At 41.0% G+C, this 27,864-nt stretch overlaps 1 protein-coding gene across 4 annotated transcripts in view; it reads right to left on the reverse strand.

Annotated features, from left to right (window-relative positions):
- fhit (fragile histidine triad diadenosine triphosphatase) overlaps positions 1–27,864 on the reverse strand; it is a 177,824-nt gene that overhangs the window by 146,679 nt on the left and 3,281 nt on the right. Inside the window, exons 1-3 of one of the 4 annotated variants that reach the window (XM_028999252.1) lie at positions 22,026–22,044; positions 18,119–18,188; positions 10,393–10,458 (exon numbers count right to left, since the gene is read on the reverse strand). The gene's annotated coding sequence lies outside the window, so the exon portion shown is untranslated. Of the gene's footprint in view, positions 1–10,392; positions 10,459–18,118; positions 18,189–22,025; positions 22,067–27,864 lie in introns of those variants that run through there. The other 3 variants (XM_028999254.1, XM_028999253.1, XM_028999255.1) reach the window with 3 other exon arrangements.

A 27,864-nucleotide genomic window follows, 5' to 3' on the forward strand; every position in this document is an offset into this window, starting at 1 on the left:
TCTCAAAACATAGATCTAGATCCTATGCAATATCGGTATAGGATCCCGAATATTTACATATGGGGTATCTGATGCACAGTGCCGATCCATTCCCAATCCTTTTTTTCTGCCGCTCTGCACACAGCCAATAGAAACAAGCATGTTCGACATGGGCTTATGTCTGTCTGCAGCTGACGTGATGTAGAACGAGATATACCGACTGCTGCAGCAGCGGAGAATAAACTGCTTTTTTAGTTTATGAATAGACTTTATTTTTTGATTTCTTTATATGCTCAGTCATTTTGTGCAGTGTGATTTTGCGATTTCTGAAAGCCAAACTGTGTTGCTATCATAAAGTTCATCTCATGCGCTTTGCACGTACTGTCTGAAGCCGGCTTTACTCATCCCTCTCATGCTGTATTTCGACTGCTCTAGCATGCTAAACCGTCGTTCAAACTTTCTCGCACAGAAACTGCATTGCAAGTTTCTTATGGATGGAGTGGTTCATCCTTTCTTGCAAATTTCACTCTGTTTCTGCTCTAAAGGGCATCTAGTGCTCACCTGTGATGTGGGTCGACACGCAACCGTGCGCAGGATTGGTTTGGAATCGGAAGTATGTCGGGTTGACCTGTTGGTCACCGATCTCTTTAATCTGCCCCATTATCAACCAAGGAGCTTTCAGGGCCGATTAGGAGCTTGTGCCTAAATTCAGAAGGCTGACTTTAGATCATGAAAACTGACATCATTCTGACATTATCATTATTAGAATTATCATGACAAACTAGATTAACTAGGTAAAGAAACACTGTTCTAGAAGTAGATATTCACTATGGACATGAAATTGCCATGACAGTTGTCTGGAAAACTCAACCTACTCTGAACTGGCACTATCACAAAAACTAGCACCTGGTTGCAAATGAAAAAATGTCAAATTTGATTAAACTTCACCGTCTGCACATACGAAAAAACAAAAAATCCCTCTGTGCAACGTGCACAGATGCATGAGCTGTGCACGTCATGCACATGAGACACTTTAAAGTAAATGATGGCCATGCTCCCAGCATCGGGCCAGGTATCACTGGTGGCCAGTAGCAGACCAGCAGCAGGCAGATGGTGAATGGGCTCCTGGCTTCTGCCGTCCATCTGGCTGTTTTTTCCCAGGTAGGGGGCAGTTCTCTGCCACGAAGAGCACAGACATCAAAGAGAGAAACAATATGGCCAGTCATGAAAGAAAGACAGCGATTTTACTTAAGCTGTGGTCAAGAGATGATACTTCTCTCTGTGGACGAGCCAAAATGCCGAGAGCAGAAGAACGGAGGAGAGACAGAGGGTGTAAGAATGGAGAATGCAATAGGCCCGTCCGTGTGCAGCTGCCTGCGTTCAGAGTCATCTGCTAGTGGAGCGAACGCTCAGAAAACACTCTAAAGAAGCAAGGAGAAGAAGAAGAAGAAAAAAAAAGCGCTTGGCTAGCAGAAGCTTGATGTTAGAGGAACATCACTGATTACCATAACAAACACGGCAGCACTAGACGTGAACTCAGCAAGAGGCGATGCTGCACAGGGGATCTTCAGTTTGTCGCCCACAGACAAAATTCAGCCATGCGTGCTGTTTGAAACAGGTCCCAAATAGGAACATACATTTTCAAAAGCAGCTCTGGGACACGGCCCGCCGGGAAAAACAAGCGTGTGGGGTCAGACGCGAACACGAGACGGTTTTAAACAGATCCCGGCACACGAGGCAGTGCCCTCTCTCTTGCACACAATCCTTAACCATGGGATCCTGTGAGGGGTCACACTATTATTAAGTAAATTTACCTAGTGGGAGGAAACCAGAGAACCCTGAGGAAACCCACACCAACACAGGGAGAGCACACCATCTTGCCACACAATGCTGGAGCCCGGATTCCAATTCACAACCTCGGAGGTGTGAGGCCATGACCACGCACGCTGAATCTTTTAGTGTCAATTTTAGTATAATGCATCAAGTCCATAGGGCCCAGAACAAATCCTGCTGGTGCGTTTTTAATAATTGATTATACATCATAAAGCAAATCCTCTGAGTGACTGTTCCAGAAATGAAATATGGATGTAAGAGTTTGCGAGACGTTATGGTGACAGGCAAGTTGCACTCATTTACATTTATTAATGTAGATGCTCTTATATCCTGAGTAAATTACACTAACTAAATACTGGGACTGTCCCCTGGAGCAAAATAGGTTTAAAGGTGTGCCGCTCAAGGATCCTGGGATAGTAAGTGGGGTTTCAACCTTTTTTTCATGGGTCAACATTTGGACAGGCAAATTAATGTGGATAATTGCAGAACAGCATAATATATAAAGTATAGTGCCTACTAAGCATGATTCAGAATCATATCATGTTAGCCATGAATACAAATTGTATTGTTTTGTTCAATCCATCCTGCAACATCTGACTATGCTGGAACAAATTGTTGGGGGAAATTGGGGTGTGAATGAAAGTTAAACTGAGGATTTAAAGCAGAATTTGGTGAATGTGGTGCTAAGTGTTTGCTAGTGTAAGGTCAAATTAATCCTTCAGAATTTACATATAATAGGCAAATAAAAAAGAAAAAAATCTATATTTATTGATGTGAACGTTTAAATGAGAAAGTAGCATGTGTGAGGGGGTCTCCTCCCATTATAAACACTATAAAAAACTATTTGGGTGGCAGAATTAATTACACACCAACAAAAAAAGTGTAGTTAGTTTCTCTTCACGAATAGATAATTGCCAAGCCTTTCATGTTTTTCTATTTATTTAAATCCTGAATACACCTCACATTGCCCTAGCAAACAAGCCCCCCCCATGCTTAGTGCATAATGTTGCGGCTAGCTCCAGTTTGAAAATAGGGCTATATACAGTACAGGCCAAAAGTTTGGACGCACTTTTTCATGTCTCATGACCATTTACGTTGGTAGATTCTCACTGAAGGCATCAAAACTATGAATGAACACATGTGGAGTTATGTACTTAACAAAAAGTGGAGACCTGGCCATCACAGTCACCGGACCTGAACCCAATCCAGATGGTTTGGGGTGAGCTGGACCCCAACAAGTGCTAAACACCTCTGGGAACTCCTTCAAGACTTTTGGAAAAGCTTTTCAGGTGACGACCTCTTGAAGCTCATCGAGAGAATGCCAAGAGTGAGCAAAGCAGTAATCAGAGCAAAGAAACTAGAATATAAAACATGCTTTCAGTTATTTCACCTTTTTTTGTTAAGTACATAACTCCACGTGTTCATCCATAGTTTTGATGCCTTCAGTGAGAATCTACCAACGTAAATGGTCATGAAAATAAAGAAAACACATCGAATGAGAAGGTGTGACCAAACTTTTGGCCTGTACTGTAAATTCAGCATGGGTTTCAAGCATGCCCCAATTACGGATTTTTTCCTAACAAAAGATCCCACCATAATGAGTTGCTGCAGGATGGAAGTCCAAGCACTAATGCTCTTTGCAGAAACGCAGTTCCGAATGGATCATGTCCGCCTGACACATTTCAACGGCTGCCTCAGTGTTTTCTCCCTGGTCTTTTTTTTTTTTAAACTTTATTAATCCTGAAGGAAATTGCATCTCTGCCTTTAACTGTCACCCTTGGTGAGCAGTGGGCAGCCATGACAGGCGCCCAGGGAGCAGTGTGTGGAGACCGTGCTTCGCTCAGTGACACCTCGGTGGATCGGGACTCGAACCGGCAACCTTCTGATTACGGGGCCGCTTCCTTAACCGCTAGGCTACCACTTTCACTTGCACCGACAATTGGCTTATTGGCAAAGCGATAATCAGACAGCTGCCACCGATTGCAAAATTCAAAATGAATTATTTTCTACACTCTTTCAGGCCAAGGACCGGTATTCCACTAAACGGGAGCTGGGGGCGCATCTGATAATTATGCACAAAAAAATTCACTGCGAGCCTGTTGTGCTGGATGTGGGTGTGCTGGACGTCAACTCCAGGTGTTTGGTCTTAATTATGGAAGCTAGGTAGACCTTGGACACTCCTAATTCATTTAAATCAGCATAACGGTTTATCTCAAGAAGCAGGCAGCCCGCTCACCGACGGCGGTCTGGATAAGGGGTCAATCTGATGGTTGAGCTGAGAAAGTTCTCCTGAGCTCAGTAATTGAGTTTTAAGCACTCAATGTGCAAACAGAAACTCTTCTTCAGCCTTAATCCCAGATTCATGAATTTCTGTGCCAGACCATTTGCTTTCCAACTCTAAAAGAATGGAAACTAAATCCTTTTGTGTGTTAAAGTGGTTATTAAAATAACCTCCTTTTTTAAATGCTACTGAAATCTAAAGGTTTTACATAATGATTTAAAGCACTTTTCACTTTTAGGAGGGTGGTTAAAATGTATGGATTTATAATGAAAGCCAACGGATGAAAGTGGTAGACTCTATTTTAAATAATGACAGAAAGAGCAGAAAGTACTTGCCATAAAACTGTCAAGATCTCTTGAACTAAGCTGGGTTTGCAAGACAGAAAACTGTCTAAATTGTGGCTAAAACTTTTCCATTAGGTAAGAAAGAGAAAAGGAAACAGAGAAGCATAAAGGACAGATGTAAAGAGTGTTACGTCAAACATGCAATTCAACAGCCATCGCTGCGCTTCTCTGAATTCTTACTCGCAAGCACAGTAACGGATCCACATTTTATTACCTTGAGCAGACAGAGAGCACGAGAGAACAAAAGCATCTCGAACTGAGATCTGCGTTTCCATGTAACAATGCGGAGCATGACTGAGCCTTTGTGTGAGGAAGGCTGCTGACATTGGCTTCCATACTGTGCCACCAACACCTTTAGATCCATTTTTTTTCCTAAAGAAAAAAATATAGATTTTTTTTTTCATTTGAAACCGTCCCCATTGACAAACCTAAGGTGATTAAGAGAAGCCAAGAAGATTAGATGGCGCCATCGCAGCAAAAGTTCCCTGCTTTGGAGAGACTCAACTTTTAATCTTGTTTGTTGTTCATAGTCCTTTGTCATCACTTTTGTTCTATAAAAAAATGCAAGATCCATTAAACTTTTGACTGGTAGTGTACATATGCTTTAAAGTTTTAAGTTTCCATTAGAAATGTAGTTAAAAATTCAAGGACAACGACTGTTTAAGAATTGCAATGCACATTTAGGCCTTCTGGACTGACATATTTGATGTGCGTGGATACACAAATGCGGATCTGTCAATAAATGGCGGACTAATTAAATTGCGATGCTGGCGAGCTGCTCGCCACATTCCAAACAGAGACTGAACGTCCCAGATGCCGAAGGTCTTCTGCAGTGTCCTCCAGGAGTGAGTAATTAGTTTGATGCACGGCTACGAAAATGATTAATATCACGTTCCCAGGGGCACGGCACCAGACACACTGGGAATGATTTCAAGGAAAGGGGCAGGTCCACTTGATTCCAGTCAGTGCATAAGACAGTGAGCAGACTGTACTTTTACTGTAAACCGTAATAGGTAAACAGGGCCATTAAAAAACCATTCATTATGTCTTTAATATGATTTATTAGAGGGTCATTAATTGCTCAGTGTTCTATATATGAGTGATGAAATTTGTGACTTGATGGGTTAGTTTAGACATTTAAAGTACTGGTTTTCACCATGCACAGTCCTTCTCACTACTGTAACGCTGATAACTGGTGTTTTAGAGAAATGCAACCATCCCCTCTGCTCTTCAGCTGGAATTGAATTACGTTCGATGGGCACTGAGTACCAGCACTCTGCACATTCCTACCAAGACCATGCCCTGTTTTTTTCCCACAAGAATATTAAAATGCTGGTACAGGCTCCCTACTGGACTCCAAACTGGATCCCTACCATTTCCCAGTGTCATTGTATTACAGCCATGCATGTTGACAGCTGCATGTTGGAGTAAAATAAATAGATTAGTACTAAGGTGATTTCCGCAAGCTCCACGAGGAAAGTCCTGGAAACCATCAACAAGCTCTCAGCTCCCTGTCTTGGGATGCACACTTGTTTTGGTTTTTTTTACATGCAGTTATATTAATCATGTCAGAAGCACTTAGCCTCTGCTCCCTTTAGAGTGCTTGCATGTGTGCTTTTCTTGTCTTACACTGCCTGGACTCTGGGGTAGCCCTTATCAGCACATCAGCACAAAACAAAGGCAATTTCAGAACCCACCCCCCCATCAAACACTGATGTTCAAGCCTTGGCCAACATTTCTTTATCATAACACATGAAAGAATGCTCCGTAGACCTGGTTGTAGCTTTTCTAGCCTAGTGGGCAAGACAGTAACCTATAAACTAGAAGACCAGAAAGTCACAGGTTCAAACCACACTTACTACCATTGTGTCCCTGAGCAAGAAACTTAACTCTGTGTGTCTCCAGGGGGACTGTCCCTGTAACTACAGATTGTAAGCCTCTCTGAATAAGTGATTCTGATGAATGCATAAATGCAAATATAAATGTGACGTACTCAAGATTTTATATTGATGATGGGCAAGTCAAGCAAGATTAGTGAGGGACATAAGGACTACGTAGTGGCCAATGCATGTGTGAAGATGATATCTCCATCTCTTTAAACCATTCTTTCACAATTAGAGCTCGATGAATCCTGGTGTTTTAATTTTGAAGCATGCGCCTGCCATCAGAAATGAAAAAAATACATTGATGTAAGTCAATTGACTTCATTTTACTGCCACATAATGTTATAGAGCCTAGATCAGAACAATTGAAGCAACCCCAGATCATCACACTACCACCACAGGCTAGGACATTTGCATCGATTGCATTCTTACCCTGATGTAAAAAATGTATATACTCCTCAGATCACATTACCCTTTTCCATTGGAATCCAGAGTCCAATCTAGCAAACTAATGTCTATCCTTCCAGGTTTTAATATTGTCTAAGGCAGTTCCTATCCCACTTCTGCTCATTTCAGTGATCTCCTTAGTTTTTTTATTTGCTCAATAGAGGTAAATAATCTTTTCCATAATTGCATGATCTTCTAACATGATAGTTAATGAAACTAAATTAATTTCACTGCATCAGTTAAAATCTATAGCATTAGCACTAGTTGGTCTTCACTTTGTGAACAGTTGCATGAGCGATATAATTGTAAATATAATTGTCTAGATATTGCTGCACATCTGAAAAGACATCCTTCTTTTTGTGTTTGTGCTCTCTTGACTCTTAGCAGTTGAAGCTTTTATCGCTTTGAATGAAAACATCTGGCATATGAATAACTAAGTAAAGACGTGATGTAAATGTAATGTGGAGACTTTGTAACCCCAGGAGAAATAGGCAATACTGCAACATGAGTGTATTTAGTGTGTGAAGCCAGGTTGAGGCAGTCGAATAGTTGACTTTGTTTCAATTACTTAGGCATTGGTGGGAAATGTTTCAATCTGCAATGATTTCATTTTCTATTTACTTATTTCTTTACACAATTAAAGTATCACTAGTCTGGTGTCTAGGGTTTAATAGCAACTCACTCAATATCCTCAATTGCTTAGTCCTGTTAATCCAGGTTGCGGCTGCCCGAGCACATCCCAGGACCCTCGTTCGGGGCAGGGCACCGACACACCACAGAGACACACATACACACACACCTACGGTCATTTTTAGAGCCACCAATCCACCTACTGTGCATGACTTTGGATGACAGGAGGCAACCAGAGAACCCGGGGGAAACCTGCGCCAGTATTGGGGGAGCAAGCAAACAGCACACACACACACAGTTTGAGCCAGGATTCAAACTCACAACCTTGGAGGTGTGCACCACCGTTTCACACGTGTCCATCTGTCATGGTCCTGAGAGATAAACCGTGTTTGCATGTTCCATGTGTGTAATTTCTTGGTCGTGTCCACCTGACGTTCCATGTATAAATGTATTCTGTTTCTGCCCTGTCTTTACCCTTGTGTATTTCTGTATCCATGTAGATGTGTTTTCACCTGGTCCTGTCTGCTGTGCCTTGTTTTATGTAAATCCCACATGCCACAAACGACCAAATCTGCTTAAGGAAAATATTGAGCATGAAAATACGATGTCTGTGATCAACACAAGCCTTGCACATCTTAGATTTAGGCATTTAACAGCTAGCACCACATGAAAGGTAACTGCAGTAGGCCCTCTTTGTATTCTGCATGTTTATTTCTGACAGAAATTAGCAGAGAAATTAACAGCTTTTGAGACACTGTTTTTTGTTTGGGGTTTTTTTTCTCGCTGATCTATGGCAAAGTATTTTATGAAATATAGTTGCTTTTTCATATCGGCAAATGGCTTAACAAAACTGCGCAAAGCCACATGAAAGCAAAGCTGCTTCTACACCGATTAGTCAAATTAGTGGCATTTTCCTCTCTCGTTGTGCCGAAATGTATCAATGCGTGTAGCGCTGCTGTGTAATCTCGAGCGCGCCGCTGTTTTTGACAGTTTTGTCATGCACAATGAATGCGAAAGCAACCAAACAGGCAGCAGCCGTGACAAACAACTGCTACAGTCATCTGTCCGCGTCTCCACACTTAGTGATGTGCCAGACAGAAACAGCGCCGCTGACCTTTAATGACCGCTTTAGCTGTGGCCGTCTGAAAATCGGCAGGATTTGATGATCAATCGTGCCTTGCCGGAGTATAATGAAATATGGAAAAAGGGTTAAAACTCAGGCTCCAGACTGCATTATATCCAAATCAAACATCTGTCGACTGAATCGGGGGCCTACTGTGCTGCGGCAGGCCCAGATTCACTGGCAGCGCTTTAGACAAACGCTCCCTCAGGACCAGTAGGAGGTTTCCTCCCAGCTGCACGGCAGTTAGCAGTTTCCGCCAACAGCTGCCAGTGACTCTGCTGATTGCTTGCGTGAAGATTTAAGGCGGCATCATAAACTGATGATGCATTTCATTAATGCTCATTCGGCGTGACACTGTGAAAGGAGACTCGGTTTAGCTTTCTCGGTGGCCCTATGTCCTTTGCATTTGTCACCATAATGGATGCCTATCACACTTATTGGTGTCCAGTCACAACTAGTCAACAGACCACGCCCTTCAGTTTCACATGACACGACTACCAAAAAATGCTTCAACAAGAAAAAAAGTCTTAAAAGAAACATTTAAATTTGCACTGTGACAAAAAATAAGGCCCTCCTCATTTCATCTATATTAACAATAATAGTATCATATTTTGGCATATTTTTATGATTGCATTCACTCAGTCACTATCTATATGCACTGAAACTACAGCCAAAGTTCGTACAGAGACACTGGATGCAGGACCGGGACTGTACCAGGGCAGGGTGCCAGCCCATTGCAGCACACACATACACACTCACCCACAGCCAAATTAGAGTCACCAATCAACCTAGTGTGTATGACTATGTGGGTAGAAGCCGAAGATGTGGTGAATGTTTAATCACCCAGACAAGTCTAAAAACCTGGCCGGACATGTCCGGGGAAAAGAGGAGATCTGGTCACCCTAACTTAGTGACGCTATGTTAACTCTACACACCTTACTTACCAAAGTCAACACATGCAAATCAACTAAATCATTAAACACGAAATATGGCAAACGACTGTTTACTCACCCCAAGGGGCGTCAGATTTTTAAATACTACTCTAATTGAACTGATTAAGAGCTCTAGTGGGGGTAGCCAGGCAGGGTGGTGGGCATATATTGTGATGCATATTTAGAGACAAACAATTAAACACATTTTGCATTTTAATGTTACAAGGCCACAATAATCTTTACATTTTGAACTACACTAAAAAAAACAATGGATGGAAATAAAATACACTTTTCCAAAGCCCCAGAGAGCCGCAGTGTAAGGATGAAAGAACCGTGATCTAGACTCTCTCTTCTTGCATCTCTGAACTAACACATGATGAAAAGCAATAGATGTGTCATTCAAATATTTGACCGAATAACATTCAAGCAATCCAGTATAATATCAAATATAGGAAAGCAGAGTTTAAAAAAAAGGGAGCGAAATTAATATTAATATATTGCTGTACGTTACTGGTGCTACAGGCCTGTAAAGGTCCAGTTATTCTCAGATGGAGTAAAATGTTTAAAAGAAAGCCAGGATGGAAGCGGGACTCTGAGCTGTCAGGTGTGACTGCGAGGCAATGGAGCCCCCGGGAGCCCTAGGAGGTCAGGGCCCAGCTCTGCTGTTTGTTCTTCATCTGACTGGTGACAGATGACACTTCTCTTCTACCTACAGTGCACATTTTCAACTAAAGATAAGTGCGTGTTGAGTTCCATACTTAGCAATTCAGAGGGTAAGAAGGGTGGGAATAAAAAGAAAGACCTGCCTATTCACTTTATCAATAATCAAAAAACTGAAAAAGATCCCCTAAAAACCAGAGAGTAAGCGGGAGATGGGCAAAAAAATCTATTAATGATCCTGCAGAATTTATTGCCAAAGAGATGCAATAAATACACTTACTTTCAGACCCTGTGCTTTCCCACGGGCCCTAGCAGATGTAATTAGCAGAGCGAGTTTGACCTTGATCTGCAAAGAAAACAAACCACAAGACAAAATGACAAGACATAAAACTTATTTCAGACATTATTGGTTAATTTCATCAGTTAATTAAAGAAAAAAACAACTATAATAATCAAGTCTGGTTAAAGTTTTAGGGTTCTCTTCTTTTGGCAGCAAATAACAGTACTTTGGGATACACATACCATACATATTGTGGTGGTGTGCCTATGATGATCCTAACTGGGGCAGTTCTAGTTTTGAAGTGCACTTCTCGGATGTATTATTTTGATTTAAATCACCAGGAATAATATTTGGGGGTGAACAAGCGGGTGTTTATGCGTATGTGGGAACAACACAAACAGATTTTATAATTCTCACATGAGTTCTCATATGGCACAGATTTCAACATAACACTTAGGCTGCAAAAGCATCTTGTACCCAGCAAGGACAATTCAACTGCTTTAATGTAGGCTGAACAGAAATGACTGAAATACAGCTAAAGCATAAGTAAAAGCTAAAATCTCCAGCCAGTCCCATGTTGTACTGGTTTAGAGACGGGAGTGTATTATTTTGCAACAATTTCATCACTGGTTCTCTGACGGAAAACTCACAGAGGAGAGAAAGAAAGATACTTTTAAAAGACTTAAATGCCTTTTTCAATCTGACATTCAAGAAAAGGCATGTGGCAGCACAGCCAGTCTACCATTTGTTTGATGCCGTGAGTTTTAACAGCTAGGAGGAATAATGAACTATACGGCATAATGATCCTACAAATCAAGTGTGCTATAATAACTCCTCATATGCCATTTAACATCCCTGATGTATAAAGCATCTGCAAAATCTGTGGCAAATAATTACTCATGTGAGATTTAACGCTCTCAGCACACACCATCTGAATTCTCCAGGCCTCAAACACAATGTAAGCAGGCTCAACAATGCCGTCTCTTTTTATAACGACATACGTGCTGTCTGGAATAACCTTGAAACATCCACATTCGGTTTAATTAGCACACGTCCAGTTAAGCATGTAATAGCTTTAAAGCAAGGTCAACACCGCGCCAAGCATCCGGGGTCTTTCGGTGGGCCTTCAAGAGGCCTTAATTCACCATTAAAATGCACAGGACAGCACAAACCTAAAAAAAAATCTGTAATAATAGTTCCAAGGAAAATTCAGTGTGAAGGTGTAAGTTTTTCATCTTCAGCCAACATGCAATATTCTCTTGGTGGAGTGGAACAAATAGACATGATTTTATTATTTTATGAGAAAAATAGAAGCTCGGATCTGACGTTTGATGAGAATCAGGTAAGTGTGCTTCACTTTCCTCTCATCTCTCTCATTCCCTTCCCTGTTCCAGTCAAGGCAAAAAATCCATTTAACAAAGGAAAGTGTTGGAACCACCCAGTGGGCCAAGAGGGATGTAGGCTGGCAATGTAGCTGACGGACTGGCGGGGGCCTGCTATTACAGAACACGCTGCAAGTCCCCCAGGATGTAACAGGCCTGCTCCTCTTCTGTGGCAGGATCTCCCAGAGGTGACAGTAGATTGTGGGGCGACTGAAAGTGACTGTAATTAAAAGCATTGATTAAAGTGACAGAAGGAGGGCACAGGGGGAGAAAACGGGGGGAAAAGGAAGAAAAATGGTAGCTGGGACACATCATTCCCATGTTGGAGTTGGAGCGTATTTGAGTCAAATTGATTTAGTCGGAGCTCTGAGTCGGATATCTTCAGCGCCTAGTCTGCCGATTTTCCACTGTTTTCCAAATTTTCAGGTTTATGCGTATGAAGAGCTAGGAGGGAGAAACCTTGAAAGATTGTCCTCCTCAGCCTTGAACCAGGGCGTAACTCCCTGTGCTGTGATGGTGTTCCTCTTTTCTTCTTTAAAGACAAAGTAATGGCTAAAATTCCACCAACGAATGCCCCTTTATCTATACAGACCATGGTAGTAAACAAGCTGTCATTTCGGCGCAGACCTCAAGAAGGGGAGTGTGAAGCGTGCATGTTTGTGAAACCTCATCGTTGATTATTTCTAAAACATATTTTACCCCTGTAATCCATACTACTACTGGGGCAGTGGTGGCCTAGCGGATAAGGAAGCGGTCCCGTAATCAGAAGGTTGCCGGGCCGAATCCCGATCTGCCGAGGTGCCACTGAGGTGCCACTGAGCAAAGCTCTGTCCCCAGGGAAGGTCTGCCCATGGCTGCCAACTGCTCACCAATGGTGATGGTTAAAAGCTGCAGACACATTTCGTTGTGTCAACGTGTGCTGTTCTGCAGTGTTTCACAGTGACAGTCACTTCACTTTCACTACTAGTAATCCCACTATTCTAATTGGATAACACTATTCTATGTATTCCATGTACTGGGTGTGTTACCCACAGAGGTGAATAATACATACACAGTCAAATAAATAAATGACAATACAGAACCACAGGAGAAGCAAATACAGTTTGCTTCACGACTGTAAAAACGTGAGAAAAAAAAACAGGAAGTGACATGACAGAAACCAAACATCTGGGATGGAAACAGAAATTGGAAATGAGCACAAAAAAGGGACGTGATAATAAAACTGTACCAGGGCGTACAGTTTATAGCGCACGCTGTTCCGCGTAGAACCATAATGTCTGCAAGAATGCATGAGGAGGTAAGGAGACATCCTCATAAAACAATAACAGAGTAAATCTTCCATAGAATTTTATTAAAAATCTAAGTTATTACACAAAAAATGTCAGTTTTAATTAAAAAAAGCCATTTGAATTGCTTTGCCCAGTGCAGCAACATGCCTCTAATACCACAGGCGTGTTGTGTTTATAAAAACGGCTTGCTCCAAATTCTATTAGCATAAAATTTTCATTGGCTGTGACTTCCTGCCAGCAGCAAAACAGCACAGCCTAAGACAGCTAAAACAAGAACATAATTCATGCAGTAAATGTATAAAAAGGTTCTTTAAAAAAAATAAAAATGCTGGCAAACCAGATATTCCGGGACAGCCCAGGACATGTCCTCATCTGTGACTGTAATTAGGCATTGCCATCAAGACAAATTATTCAGCCCTTCAGCTTCTCGAACATCCACAACAGTAACTCCAACTGAAAGATGCTTCAACGTGTGCTAAACAATTACATGCAGGAAACAGGCAGTTGTCCTTCTCAAGATCCATTAAGAAAAATGACAGCTAAGGGCTGTAACTTATCTTGGCATATGGGACCAATGGTCTGTTTTTTCCTCCTTCAAATCACTCATGTATTTGGTGTGTCTAGTTAACCCATTACGAACCTCAGGAAGATCTAGAAGGGAACACCATGCAAAATCCAAATCCAGTTCAATGGTCTTCAAATACATAGATGAAACACGGTTTTTGAACCAGTCAAGGTATTTTGACCTAAAAATGGAGAGCATGCAAATTCTTCTGCCTTTTGGCGTGCATTGTTGATCACACATCTTTCATTACCTACAAGTGGACAACATTCAGGCCTTGAGAAGAAGTGCTAGATGGTGTTAACCCAGAATTGTTAAGATCCAGCCAAGCGTGCAAGGCCTTGGAATAACGACATGTTTACGAATCAAGCACAACTCGGATTTTTTTCCACGGAATGCAGCACAGTTTCTGCACTGCTTTTGTTTTTCTTGGTTGAGGAAGCATGTTAGTTTAAGGGCCCTTAATCAAGGTCACAATGGCAGGGGTCAGCGGAGGGTCCAAACCATTCCTCAGAACTGCAGGCTGAAACCTCATTGTTTATGGAATGAGATGTTATCACATGTTCCACCGAATCCACAATATAAGCATTGGACAAAAATAACACTTGTTTCATGAGCTTTAACATGATGACTTCTTGTTAAAAACTGTCGCCAGCGCTAGTGTTGATAACGTCAGTTTTGGTTTGATAGGAGACAGGGCGTTCCTGGGGACCCAGTTGACTGCAACAACGCAAGATGAAACATTCATGGACACTGGCAAGTGGCTGAATCTTTGTCAGTGTCTGCACAGTGTCTCAACTTGTACCAGTAATTCTTCTCCTCAAATGCTAATGAGCAAAGATTTTTAAAGAAAAAGAAGGTGTGTGAAGAAGCTGGGCAGATTAACTCTTGCAGCAATGTGGACACGAGCCAACCATAAAAGGTATAAAGTATAAAACAAACACGAGAAGAGGAAATTTGGAAGATATATCTATAATTTAAAGATACATTACTTTGTAGAGACTGAGTTTAGCTCAACGAGACCTTTCGGTGAAGAGGGAGTTAGAATATGCAGGTCGCTGTTCCAGCAGTTAGCGGTGTATGGAACACTATATTAAAATCTAGTGCAATACGACGACAGAGGGGATTAATTTAGTGCAGTTACAAAGTGACTGATTCCACTTATTAAATGCATTAGGGCTGAAAATGCGTGCAGAGGGAGCACTCCAAGAAGCAACGGCCACGGCTCGGCCTTCTCCACCAGTTACCAGTTTTATGTCTCCCCAGCTAGCCTGTGGTTCTAAACAGCGGATTGGGAAACAGCTCGTTTCTTCTTGCCGAGGCCTGAGAACTGCCACTTCTCATCCATTTTAAATCAAACCCACAACAAACACGTTGCGGCGCGCGGATTCTGGGAATGTATTAATTCCCCGGAAAGAGCGGCGGGACCCGTCGAGTGTGCACTGGGAGGCAAAAGCCGAGCTTTGCAGGAGATGTTTTTCGAAACAAGCCGTATATCCCCCGCTGGCCAAACGCAACAATGATAACTCGCTGCATCCTCAGCGATCGGCATTCAGGGCCGTGCTCTAATCGGGCCTAATTCTGCACGATCAGTCTGCAACGCGGTGAAAAAAATATTAATAGACACGTCCAATTCGGCACGCATTTTATCTGCAGAAAAATAAGTAATCGGTATATGTTGAGGAATGCAATTAGACAGGCTCCATTGCGTTTATTGCCTCCAGTTACACATTCTTGACGTGATATAAAGAAATGTGGCATTTACTGGGGCTAACATTTACCATCACTGCTCAGTACACCATGCAAACTCACCAGCTGCCAGAGATAATGCACAAATATGATGATATATCAACTTCCACTGAATAAACTCCCCTGCAAAAAACGAGCACAGAGTTGCAGCACTGAAACACGGGCACATCATAAAATGCCTCCCAACAGAATAATCCTTCTGAGAATGGACAACCTTATCTGTCCCCCACTTACACAGGGGTAATGGGCCTCGCAGAGCCCTTTAGTGAACTGGACAAAGGATAAATGAGGGAATCTAATATTAGGATATTACATTAGCGTCCCCAGATAAATAGTCAATGCATTTACGGTCATTAAAACTACAGCCCTGTTTCAGTAACATTCCCTACCATGTGCATTTACTTTCCCGTAATGAAATATTACTGTGCCTTGCACAAGCAAATGGCTGCCTTAATGCACTGTGTTATGTCACTGCTGGCATATGTGAACTATGGTTGTCAGGGAATTGATACTTAGATAAAAATCAATATGAAAATAGTAGAATTATAGATGAATATTATGTACTTTAAAGTGAAAGTCAGTTTGTTTTTAATAAAATACCTATGTTGGCCAAGGTGCAGTACAAGAGACTGTGTACAAAAAATAAGGACTAAAAGAATACAACGGTTTAATACAAATTAAAAGTCACAGAGAACCATTGAGTTTTTAAGTTGATTTAAAAACCTCCAGGGTCTTATGTGCCTGAGAAGGTTGTTTCAGAGCCGAGGATCGTCTTGCTGGACTATATAAGCGCTTTAAAAACAGTCAACAAGATCTTGAAGTCTATCCTAAACTTCACTGGTAACCAGAATTGGCCAGAATATGTGGCTACGCTTGCGCTTGCCAGTATTCATTTGTGACATTATCGATATTACCAGCAGCATCACGGCAACTGCTGGTGGGCCTTCATGCCCACTGTTGGTGGAGAAAAAAGGATTAGATGTTAACACAGACTATCGTTTGCCATTTAACTATTAGCAGTTAGCCAATAGCCACATTAGCTGTCAGTGAAGGGGCTAGCGGCTATGGCTAATAATAAAATAAGAACGCTAAAAATAACGCTAATCTGGGAGCTCAAGCCCAAATGGTAGCAGTCCCCACATCTGTTCATTTAAAATAAGAACACTATCATTTGTGACCAGAAAGTCCTCACAAGGCAGTTCTACCTCAGGCAAAATACAGTTGTCATTGTTTTTTTTGCACTGTATAAAGGAACATTAAAATATTTGCTTAGTGATCTTACTTCAAAGTTAGCACTGTTTGTATTGTATTGTCTTCTTGCATCTTTCTAATGCATCTTTCTGATGTATTGTATTGTCTTCTTGCATCTTTCTAATCCTTATTATATTATTGTTTATATTGTTCTAAAAGTTACTGTCCTCCCTGTGATATTGAAACTGTATTTTCCTCCATATCAGTATCAAGTTGGAAATTGCGGTGTTATGACACCCTAATGTGAAAAAGAGAGGATAAACCTCAGATGTTGTCAGATGAAACTGGACACGTGTCCTATCGTCCCATGTTGTTTAGGAACATTTGCTGAGATTCACGTGAGGAACATTCTAACAGGGTTCTGCCCTTCTGGGGGCCACATCTAGGGCTCAGGTGTGCGTCTCGTTTTTATTTAGAGAATTATTTATCGCCAGGGAACGTGGTGGCGGGGTGATATTTTCACACAGCCACTACATTCCGTGCTGTTGTCTTTGGTTCAAGGGATTTAATGAAATTCTTTCATATCCTGTGGCGAAAAAGACCCGTCTGACATGCAGACGTCCATCATTTTCCAGCTAATCCCAGAGATGAAGATCGCACTCTCTCCCTCTGCTCAACCCCCCTATAGTTGCGCAAACACAGAACATTTTGGTGGTTCTGACACAGATAAAGGGGCAGGGTGGAGAACGGAGGACACGCCAATTTGTTTACATGATTTGGGAATTAATCTCTTTGTTTCCAATGGGATTAACAGCAGATAAATGACTTCTGCACACCAGACAAACGCCTTGCATTGTCACCATGACTCTGACATGCACAGAGCCCTGAGCTGAGATTGCTCTAGAAGCAGCAGTAACAATGGGGTGCACAGAGAATAGTACAGTGCATTTCACTGTCAACATAAATCCCAGAACAGAAGCATCTGAAGAGAAGTCACACAACCAACTATATGTCTGTAAAGTCGAATTATGCTAATAAACAAGTTTTTGGACCAGTAGCATCATAATGGACACGTAATGTACACCATGACACTGGACTAAAACCTACTCTGCCCTGTCCAGCACCTCTAAACATGGACAGATGCTCTATACTACACTTTTACTGGACTTCTCCACCTCTACAACTGTAGGACTTTTTCTCTTATTGGACATATCATCACCAACCCTGCTCTGACACCAACTGCAGGCTCACTCTACCCTGGAAGGACGTTCCTCACTCTATCACTCCTTCCCAAGGTTTCTTCCTTTCTTTTTTCTCTCTCCTAGAGTTTTTCCTTGTGTGAAGAAGGGTCAAGGTTGAGGGTGTCAACTGTAGGGCCTGTCAAAGCCCATTGAGACATACTGTATGTGATTTTGGGCTATATAAGAAATAAATGTTGTTGTTATTTATGTGATGAAGAGATTGTGCTCAAGATGCAGGTTTATGGATGATATGGTGCAGATTGTGTTCTTCTTCCATGTATACTGCATATGGGGGGAAAAATACACTTGTACCTTATTTAGTGTTCCAGTCAGGTCAGATGCTTTAGAACCAGGTACAGCTGATTGTCCGCAGAATCCCAACCTAGAGTTAAAAAAAATTAAATACGTGACCGAGTGACCCCTGGACTGAAGACAATTCTGATGTTCCTTTCTCTGCTCCGCCCTCAGAGCGATTGAAAGACAGAGCTGAGTCAGCAGCAACTTTCATCTTTTACTTATTTAAAGTTACTTAAGGCCATGGGCCCAGGGAGAGACGACTGTGTCAATCAGACCTAATTTCTGAAGAACTCGAAACTTTTTTTGTCCCAGTGTGAAGAATACCCCCCTCGGTGCTGATGAATCATATAAAACGACATGCTAAGCACCGCTACAACAGAACCAACTGGGGGGAAAGGGAGTGACAAGCGCCCTGGTAATTATAATGGGATGGGGGGGAGGGGGGCTATCATTTAGTCTTCGGTTTCGCCTTTTTCCCTCCAAAGAAAACGATCCTCACAACTGAGTGACAGACAAGAGAAATGAATCTGTCGCTGCAGCATGTGATGAAGCCTCCAGGAGATGGTGGGGGGGTGGGGGTGCCACAACGCTGCACCTGTTTCATTATACATGACGCAAAGAGAATCAAATCAATTAGGTATCGCCGTGGCACGAATAAGTGGTACATAATTGATGGAGGTTCTCCTACATAATGCATCTCTGTCCACATACAGTGGATTACGCATGCAGTAATCACCCCTCTCTGCATTGCATGGACATGTACATGTAATTGTTATAACATGAACGGTTATAATCCAGTTAGATGAAGATGTTCACTAATTGCCACACAGATTAAAAAAATCTATATTCTATAAACAGGATAATCATATCCCTTTTTTTGTAACACCATAAATTCGCTCTGCCGCAAACCAGGCGTCTGCCATTGCCTGAAAAGTGACCACCTGTCTGCAATTAGGTTTCGCCATGCAATTTGGCCTGAAACAAAGCTGCGTTTGGTGGTTCTTGCCTCTGCTTGGTGCATTAGCAAATAAAACACCATTTCACCCGAAATATTACAAGATGGGCTTCTTTAAAAATAATACAATTAACATATATGCCAAAAAAAGGGGGCGAGGTTAGAATATTGGAATATCTAAATGCTGGATTGGCCCAGAGCGTTCTTAAAACTATCTTAAAAAGTGAAAGTGTCTACATCAGACCAGGCTCATAGAAAGAGGAGTATGACTGAATAAATTAATAAATATATATCCTACTGCTGAAAAGCACTAATGTCAGAACTTGCCATGAGATTTTTAATGGGAAAAATATATACTGGCCAGTAAAAAGAATTGCATTTCTCCCTATATATTGTCAACAATGTGAAAGGCTACAAGCTATTAGCATTCCACGTAATGTTGGTGTAGTTTGCAGGTATAAATGAAACAGTTTATTATATTATTATTACTACCAGTAGTAGTAGTATTACTAGTCCCACACCATGTTTCCACGATGGAGATGACAGTTTCAGGTACTGCATCAAGCTTCGATGGCTGTCAATCACTTGAAAGTGAAAGGGACTGTTTTTGTCATTGTGATACATGGGTGTACACAACTATATTGAACCCTGCATCGCCCTTAGTGAGCCGTGAGCAGCCGGGGAGCAGTGTGTGGGGACGGTGCATTCAAGGGAACCTCAGTGGCACCTTGGTGGTTTGGGATTCAAAACTTTCTGGTTACGAGCTCACTCCATTACCAGTTCGGCCACCACTGCACTTTACAATCATATGATGGCGTTGTTTGATACAGAAGAATGTTTTAAAATATATTTATGGGGGTGTAGGTAATACATAATGTCTGAATTAGACAAGATGGACAATTGTGTTTGAATTGTAGATTGACAAAACTGTTTTGACGAGAAAGGTGACAAAGAAAACCGGCACAAAAAAAAACTACTGCAGCCTGCCATAAGGGGCACAATACCCATTACAATGGGCTTTTTGGCACTCATTGATAATATGACATTTTAAAGAAATGTACTTGAGTTCTGCTTTCTGGGGAATGACTATCCAGAGAATCCAGGAATCGGTAGTTCTCTGCCTATTTTAGAGGGCGATTTAGCCTCCCACACCAATTAGCCTCTGCAAAACTGCCCCACAGAGAACAATACAGGCTACAACGCATCAGTGCAGGAGTCACACTCTCCAAAATCAGTTTAAATACGCACTGCATGGTGTGTTATTTGACATTTATTCGTCTTGTTTGCTTTTATACACTTCTATGACTGCACATTAGTGATGACATTGAAGCTGCTCCCCCAGTACCATTAACATGCAGCCCAGTGTCTAGTGAGAACGTCATTGCTTTTGTCTAGCATACGAAGAAACACCCGACCACCCAGATGAGGTGTAGGCTGCAGCTGTACGTGCTGACCCGGCTTCACACAAACACAAAAATGAAAGCATTTACTTTCACTTGTATGAACTTTGCACACTCTGTTAACACAATAGTTACACATGTTAATAAAAGATAAATATGGAACATGGGCAAATGCCCCACTGCACACCATATAACCATATAAACCATATGAATAAACCATATAAATATTCTGTGAAAATGATCACAAAGGAAATGTACACTTTTTTTTTTTTCAATTTAAAAAATGGAAAAGATCATTTCATCAGGTCTTACACCGTATTGCAGTGGGAGACATTTTTTCCAAAACACAAGCATGGAAAGTCATATCCCCACTGTTATTTCTTCCGAATATTAAGAGTTAACATCAGGTTGCTGATCTGTGGTGTGTAGTAAATAAAAAAAAAGAAAAGCAATAAGCGTACGAGAGGAGTTCATGGAACAGACACCTGCACATTGTGATGGTAGGTTGCCAGTACGACCAACATTCTGGGCCTGTATCAACATTAATCTGAAGTGTCCTGAACATATGAAAAATGTATTATTTCATGTTTCTGATTAAAACACTCGAAAACCCTGTTCTAGTGTGCTTTTGTAAGACAGTATTTGCCTATATTAATTAGTAATAAGCTGAACACAAACCAGTGCTTCTTGCTCCTCCAGAACATTCTCAATTCAACCTTTACCTAAGTCGGACTCTGTTTATAACCTAGTAATGCATGCACGAGGTGGAAAGAACATATGGTTGAAATGATGAACTAGTAGATGGAAGCCATCAACTAGAGCAATATCAATCTATAGAAATCTTGAAAACAGACTTTCTTCATCAATTAGCCATTTTTAGCAAATACACGAGCAATGTAACACAAGATTTTGAATTATCTCTCGACATGTTTATTACATAGTAAAAAAATTATAAAATTATTAATATGAAAGTGAAGTGATTGTGTCACAGCACACAGTGACACAATGAAATGTGTCCTCTGCATCACCCTCGGTGAGCAGTGAAAGGTGCCCAGAGGGTCCGTGTGAGGGGACAATACCTGCCTCAGTGGCACCTTGGCGGCACCTTCGTCTCAATAACGAAACAAAAGTCAAATGTAACATATTTAACATATAACTAATTTGAGTTTTTTCTTTGACCTGATTCTTTGTAAAATAGTTAGTGATTATCCAAAATGAAACTAATCACCCTATTGTAAATACGTCTCTAATTCATACATAAATAGAGCGCGGACAATCATAGTAAAACACTGTATTAATTTGACAAAGCGAATACATTTCTAGACTTTAAAATCGGTTCCGTCAGTACCCCGCTGTAGAGAATTACTGTTCTCCACTTGACACCCCGGCGTGGTCAGAGAATAATGTTCCGCGCAAACCATTCAAATTCCACTACAGATTATATGCATGCTACATTTTTTTAAATGAACCTTTATTTACTTCTTATCGCGTCCGCGAATAAAAAAACCACGTAAAAATAAATAGATAAACGACAAAACAGTGGCACTGTAAGAGCAATGGTACGTACAGCAAGCGCTGAACTCACCTTCCGTGCTGCGCGCGCAGACTGTGCCGCAATGAACTATGGGAAATGAAGTCGGCACAGAAACCTGTACCGCGTACCTTAGATTACCTATGAACGCAGTTTACAATACAACATTATTGTTATGACTTGAATTTTTTTTTAAATTGATTTTTTTTATGTACGTTTTTAAAAATCCATTTATATAAAACGCATTGTTTTTCTTCACACATTAAATGCTAGCCCATAAACAAGGGACAGGTTTTGATCCACCTCATGCATTTGCAATGAGTACATATTTTTTGTGACATAAATGCACACTGTATGCTGACTAGGGGGCTAAAAGATTAATCAATCTAAGTTATATGAAGCTGCAGTAATCTATTTCCTACACATTGATTTTTGCATGAATCGCATTATCAGTTTGCCAAGACTGGCCAGTACATTTTCCAATTGCCCTGTTACAATCTGCTCGCTAAATACTCTCCACATTATCCCGCTAGGCACACTTGATTTACACCACAGTGCACCCTGGATGAGGCTTGAGCTCTGCCAATATCCCCATACTGTTCATTGCACAGTGTGTGTGGTGCGATAGTGGTGGGGTAGCTGAAGCATTTGGCAAGCTGATTGAGCCAGAGCTAGTTCTGCATCCAATTAATCTTTTTGAATCATCCTTAGAAGTCTTGGATTTAGTCAAACCAAGCATGTGTAATTATGTGTGGTACTGTATACATGGTGTCTGTAACTATAGTAACTACAAAGCATGACATAAAATTAGTACCTTCATTTGCTGCAATAAAAGACAATTTCATTTAACATTTCATAGTGACTTGTGGTTGTTGTGGACTTTTGATAAGCAATAGGTGAATGGCAAAAGGAAATAAATCCCACATTGACCCAGTGTTGTTCATCATTTATTAGCCATGCAAAACCCCATGGGTTCTTTCCCAGAATGCCCACTATATCCAAATGTTCCCACTGAAATCCCAACGTACTAAATTAATGGATATTACCTTGTTGTAATATGTGTCCTCAGGCTATTACACATGCTTAAAGTTTTCAGACACCGGGGCTAGCCCAAAGAAAGTGTGCACTGACCTGCTACACCAAAATCAACCACATTTTACCCATGCATCTCTCTGCAGACTTGTGGGCATTCCCACATCATATGGGAAAGGGGTTGAGAGAAACTGAGGAAAATAGATTACATAACATTATGTGACTCTTGGGGTTTTGGTGTGGGAACCACAAGAAGGACCTGGACTCTAAGACCAGGGTTTGCTGTGCTAAACCTTTGCATAGTGTTGTTTGCTGCTTGAGGTCTCCAACAGTTTCTGCAAGCAAAAACGAGTGGACTGCACTCATATGGGTATAATGGCGGAGACATTAGTAATTCGAAGCCCAAATGGCACAGAAAGTGACCCATTATGGCTGCTGAAATGGCATGGTGCTTAGATGTTCCCACAGTAGAGCCTCCACATGGGGTCTAGTGAGTAACCGTTAATGTTCTTACAAGCCCAACTCTGAGTTCCTTGTATGTGGCCCAGTTTCGCTGCCATGCTTGTGTGCTATTTCTACCCTTGTAGCTCCGAAGTTATAAGGAGTCCTTGATTTGAGAATGCAGATCGCCTGCAGAGAAACCTCATCAGGAGCTCAGTGTTCGTGGCTTAATACTATAATCCATAGATTACTGCAGTAATAATATAACACTCAGTTAAACAGACAGGCAAGGGCAATAGTAGACTAATCAAAGACAATACTGCCATACACCGGCAGCTGTGAAGTTTATGAAGCTTTTTATGTTGACACCAATAAATTTAGGTTAGAACAGAGAAACAGGTTTTAAATGTCATTTGGGTGCAATTTGAAAATATACATTTCATGCTTATGAAGGCATCTATGCAACTGAAATGTCTTTGAAATGTCAGGGGAACAGTCAAACAGCAGCAAATTGTTCGATGGCACTCATTGCTAAGACTGAATAAATATTATTATGAATGTATGAACAGTCATCACTTAGTGCATGCAATCAAATTTGTTAATTGAAGAACACTACAGTAGGTCCATGCATTACTAAGACACTGTGAGAAATACTTAAATGCCTTTTTAATTAATGCAGGCTATAAAAAGCATTCACCTTTTAAGTGCAAAATATGGCACCACAATAATTGTTGAGTCACTGAATAACACCTTTCAACTCCTTTTACCATGGAACAATTGAACAATTTCCATTTAGGAGTCTTATCCTATTCTGGGGTTTCCAAGTTTGTGTCTTTGATTGCTCACAGTTAGATTCCATTTAATCAGACCTTTGAAAATCTTCCCGAATATTATTTTTTTTGTTGAAGCTGATCTCCCCTGTGAACCTTGCTTCCAACACACAAATCTTTATCAAGGAACAAATAGATCCCACCCAATGCCAAGTGCCACAGTTACAAGATAATACGTGTTATCGCCCCTCAGTAGTCATAATAACTAAGCAGTGTATGTACTATATAAACCACATGTGTATGTATTATTTCGTATAGGATGTACAGTGCATGATTGAACATTTCATTTCTTCAGGCCCGTTCCATTTCCACACAGCTTATAAGCACCGCGTTGGAGTAATTGTCTGGCGCGAAGGCCGTGTGTTTATGTATGGGTTATTGTTCCGCAATGTCTTTGGCTGAACGTGGAGAATTGACATTCACCGTGCTCTGCCATTGACAGCTGATGCAAGTTTGTAAACATGTTCCATAAGAGGTAGCAGTTGCTTAGCTCCTGTTGCCAAGGCCATCGTTTGTGCCATGGCTTTGTCTTGCTCCGTTTTCACACCCACACTTTTAAAGCACACGCACACACACAGAACAAGAGCGAGACGAAGAGAGCTTATATTCCATCGCGAGTTGGACGTGTTTCAGTAAAATGTCTTGTTCGTGGTATATTTGGGTCGGCCGCAGGGCGCGCCACTCCTGGTTTTACTTACAGTCAAGGAGGAATTCTGTTGCCTTGTTCATCGTCCAGCACAGACAGAGAATGGGAATGCAACAGGGTAGTAGCCAAAAGCACATTCCAGAGAACAGAACGGATTCTGTGTGAACTGCAACAGTCCTCTTCCGCTCTGAAGATGGCATACACTTGTTGTCTTATGCTCACCTGTTTTATAGGAAACACTGAGACCGACAGTTAACACCTTGTAGAGGCTACCCCACAGGCTTCTGCAGATGGTCACAAACTTGTGTAGTGTGGCTTGGTTTGTCCGGTTGCGTGATGCTGCCGTGGACCATAACTGTCACCTTTCACCTGTGATCATATGTCTAAATATACTCCTCAAGCCCCTATACCTGTAGCCACACAGTAGCTTCTTTAGCAGTAGTATCTGTGAACCTTTTTTTAAATATGAAAGCTGCCCAGATCTATCAGTAGGCCTCTGCTGTGCACGGGGAAGTAAGTGGTGCAACCGCGGCACATTGCCATCTTAACCTCACAGCCACGTGGTTGTTGGCCCAGAAGAGTTGCTTAGCACCAAATAAAGGGAACTCATTAAGATCTGGCTTTAATATAAGGTGACTTTCTTTAAGTCGTGAGTTCATGAAGCTCAAGAGGAAACCTAAGTAGCCCTAGTACCCCATAAAATGTTTTCTAACAATTTACCATCACAGGATTAGTGCTTGTGGCAGAATTAGCCCAGTGGTAGGCGTTTAATTCTTCATATTTATTGGATGACCTACGGATGCCTTGACATCCTTTACATCATGTTCATCATTGTCCAGGAGCTATGGAATGGATTACAGGGTCAAACACTTCATGCTGCTTTTTGTGGAAGATGTAAGAGAGGTCAGGGCACTATAATGAAGCCTTTTAGCCAGAGTATATTACTGTCCCTGCCACCGGGCAGCTAAAAGGGTATCCATGCTAGCAAATTCATAGGCTTTTCAAAGGTCATTTGAAATGGACAGAGGCTATCCTTTTGTTACAGAGCCAGAATAGAAGCTCTAATGGTGGGAAGAAATGTTTGACTTGACCCCCAATGTTCAGTCTGAAATAAATTTAAATCATTGGCCCTACATTCAAACAAAGATTAAGTATTCAGAAAGCTTAAAAGTAATAAAGGAATGTGACCACCTTTAATCCTACTGGTTGTATAAAGGGTTAGAAAAGGTTAACAATGTCAAAATACATACAAAGCAACATATAAAAGAAATGTCTGCCCTTTAAATGATTCTCGTTTCAGTATTTTATTGAAAACTAATAAATTTAAATAGTGATGCAATGGCAACGTTTACTAATTTTTCTGAAACGAAAGAAAGTGCAACACTGATTCAGCACTGATCGTCGTGTTGGTTTACCTCATGAATAAACACTAAAATGCCAGCTGGGGTACCTGTAATATAATTATTTTGCACAGTTCAGCCCCATTTCTCAAATCCTGTAAAATCCATGTGTGTTTGGTCTGAAATCCCTCTCCAGACCATCATATAAGTGAATCTGAATACACGTGGCATATCAAACAGAACCAGCACACTCAATAATCCACAATAGACAGACTTCTTTACTTATAATCATGCCAGATGGATGCTTTGCAGAATGCAAAACTAACAATAATTACAGATATTGATATAAAAAAAACATAAATATATGAACACAGCAGTAACATTTTAGGACTTGTAACATTAGTGTATGTATGTACGTATCTTTTTTCTCTGACATCCTGTTAAGGATGACAGTCCTTGAACCTGTTCGTTAAGTTTCCATGAAATGCACGAGAAGGACAGAACCACCACTGTACCACCACTTTTGCTTACCTTCAACGTCGAACCTTCTGTGTAATTTCTGTTTGTATTTTAAGGGACCATAAGAAATTAATTTGCAGAATTATGAATTTGTTCAGACTAAAGAATCAATTCTAGCCATTGTGTTGTATAAGGGACTCTTTTAAGAGAGGTCTGGACAACCTTACACAAATCTTGAATGCTTTTGTTCATAATAGATATTTAGTCCCATGAAGACAATAATTGAGTTTGCATTGCGCTTTAATAAATATCATGGAAAAATTGACTCATATCATCACAGATCACAGAACAGTTATCAATGTAAACTATGATTTTAAACAACCAGTCCTTTCATTTCAAACATAATCCTGTCTGGACATTATTACAGTTTCAATTATCAAAAGCCCAAATCTTAGTGGTTATCTTTTTGTTTGTTTGTTTTTGTTTGGCCGTAAATATGGATTATTTTTTTCAAATAGCACCATCAATATCTGCACTGTCATGTTCACAATTCTATTGTTATAGTTTGAGATGTTATTGTTTTTCGGTAAGAGGAACATGTTTTAAGAGCATATTTGTCCTTCCTAGTGTCCGTGAACCACTCTCCCCCTCTCCTTTGCACAGACTGCCATTATTTATGGGGCTTTATCCTTTGAACCATTAAATTAATTAGCAGGTTTTGGTCTTGTTAAATCACATGTAATTGAGTCCCTGTGGAAATCACCTATGAAACTACACAAAACTCACACAATTCTGATTGTGAGACCAAATGTTCCATTCTACTGTTTTATGCAGATGATGTTTTCACAGACTCGGTATAGGTAAATCCATAAATGGTGATGGTATGCCAGATATTGGTATTTCATAATTCATGACTGAGTTAAAGGTCCCCTATAATGAAAATTTGACTTTGTGAGATTATTTAACATTAATATGAGTTCATCTAGCCTGTCTGTGGTCCTGCAGTGGCTAGAAATGCTGATAGGTGTAAAGAGTGGCTTGGTTCTGATTGCTTATGCTTAAGTTGTTGTCTGGACTCACATCTATAAAAATGTCTGCATATTTGACATTGTTTGCTGTACATCGAA

This window comes from Denticeps clupeoides, chromosome 12 (genome assembly GCF_900700375.1).
Source record: "Denticeps clupeoides chromosome 12, fDenClu1.1, whole genome shotgun sequence".
Classification (NCBI taxonomy): Eukaryota; Metazoa; Chordata; class Actinopteri; order Clupeiformes; family Denticipitidae; genus Denticeps; species Denticeps clupeoides.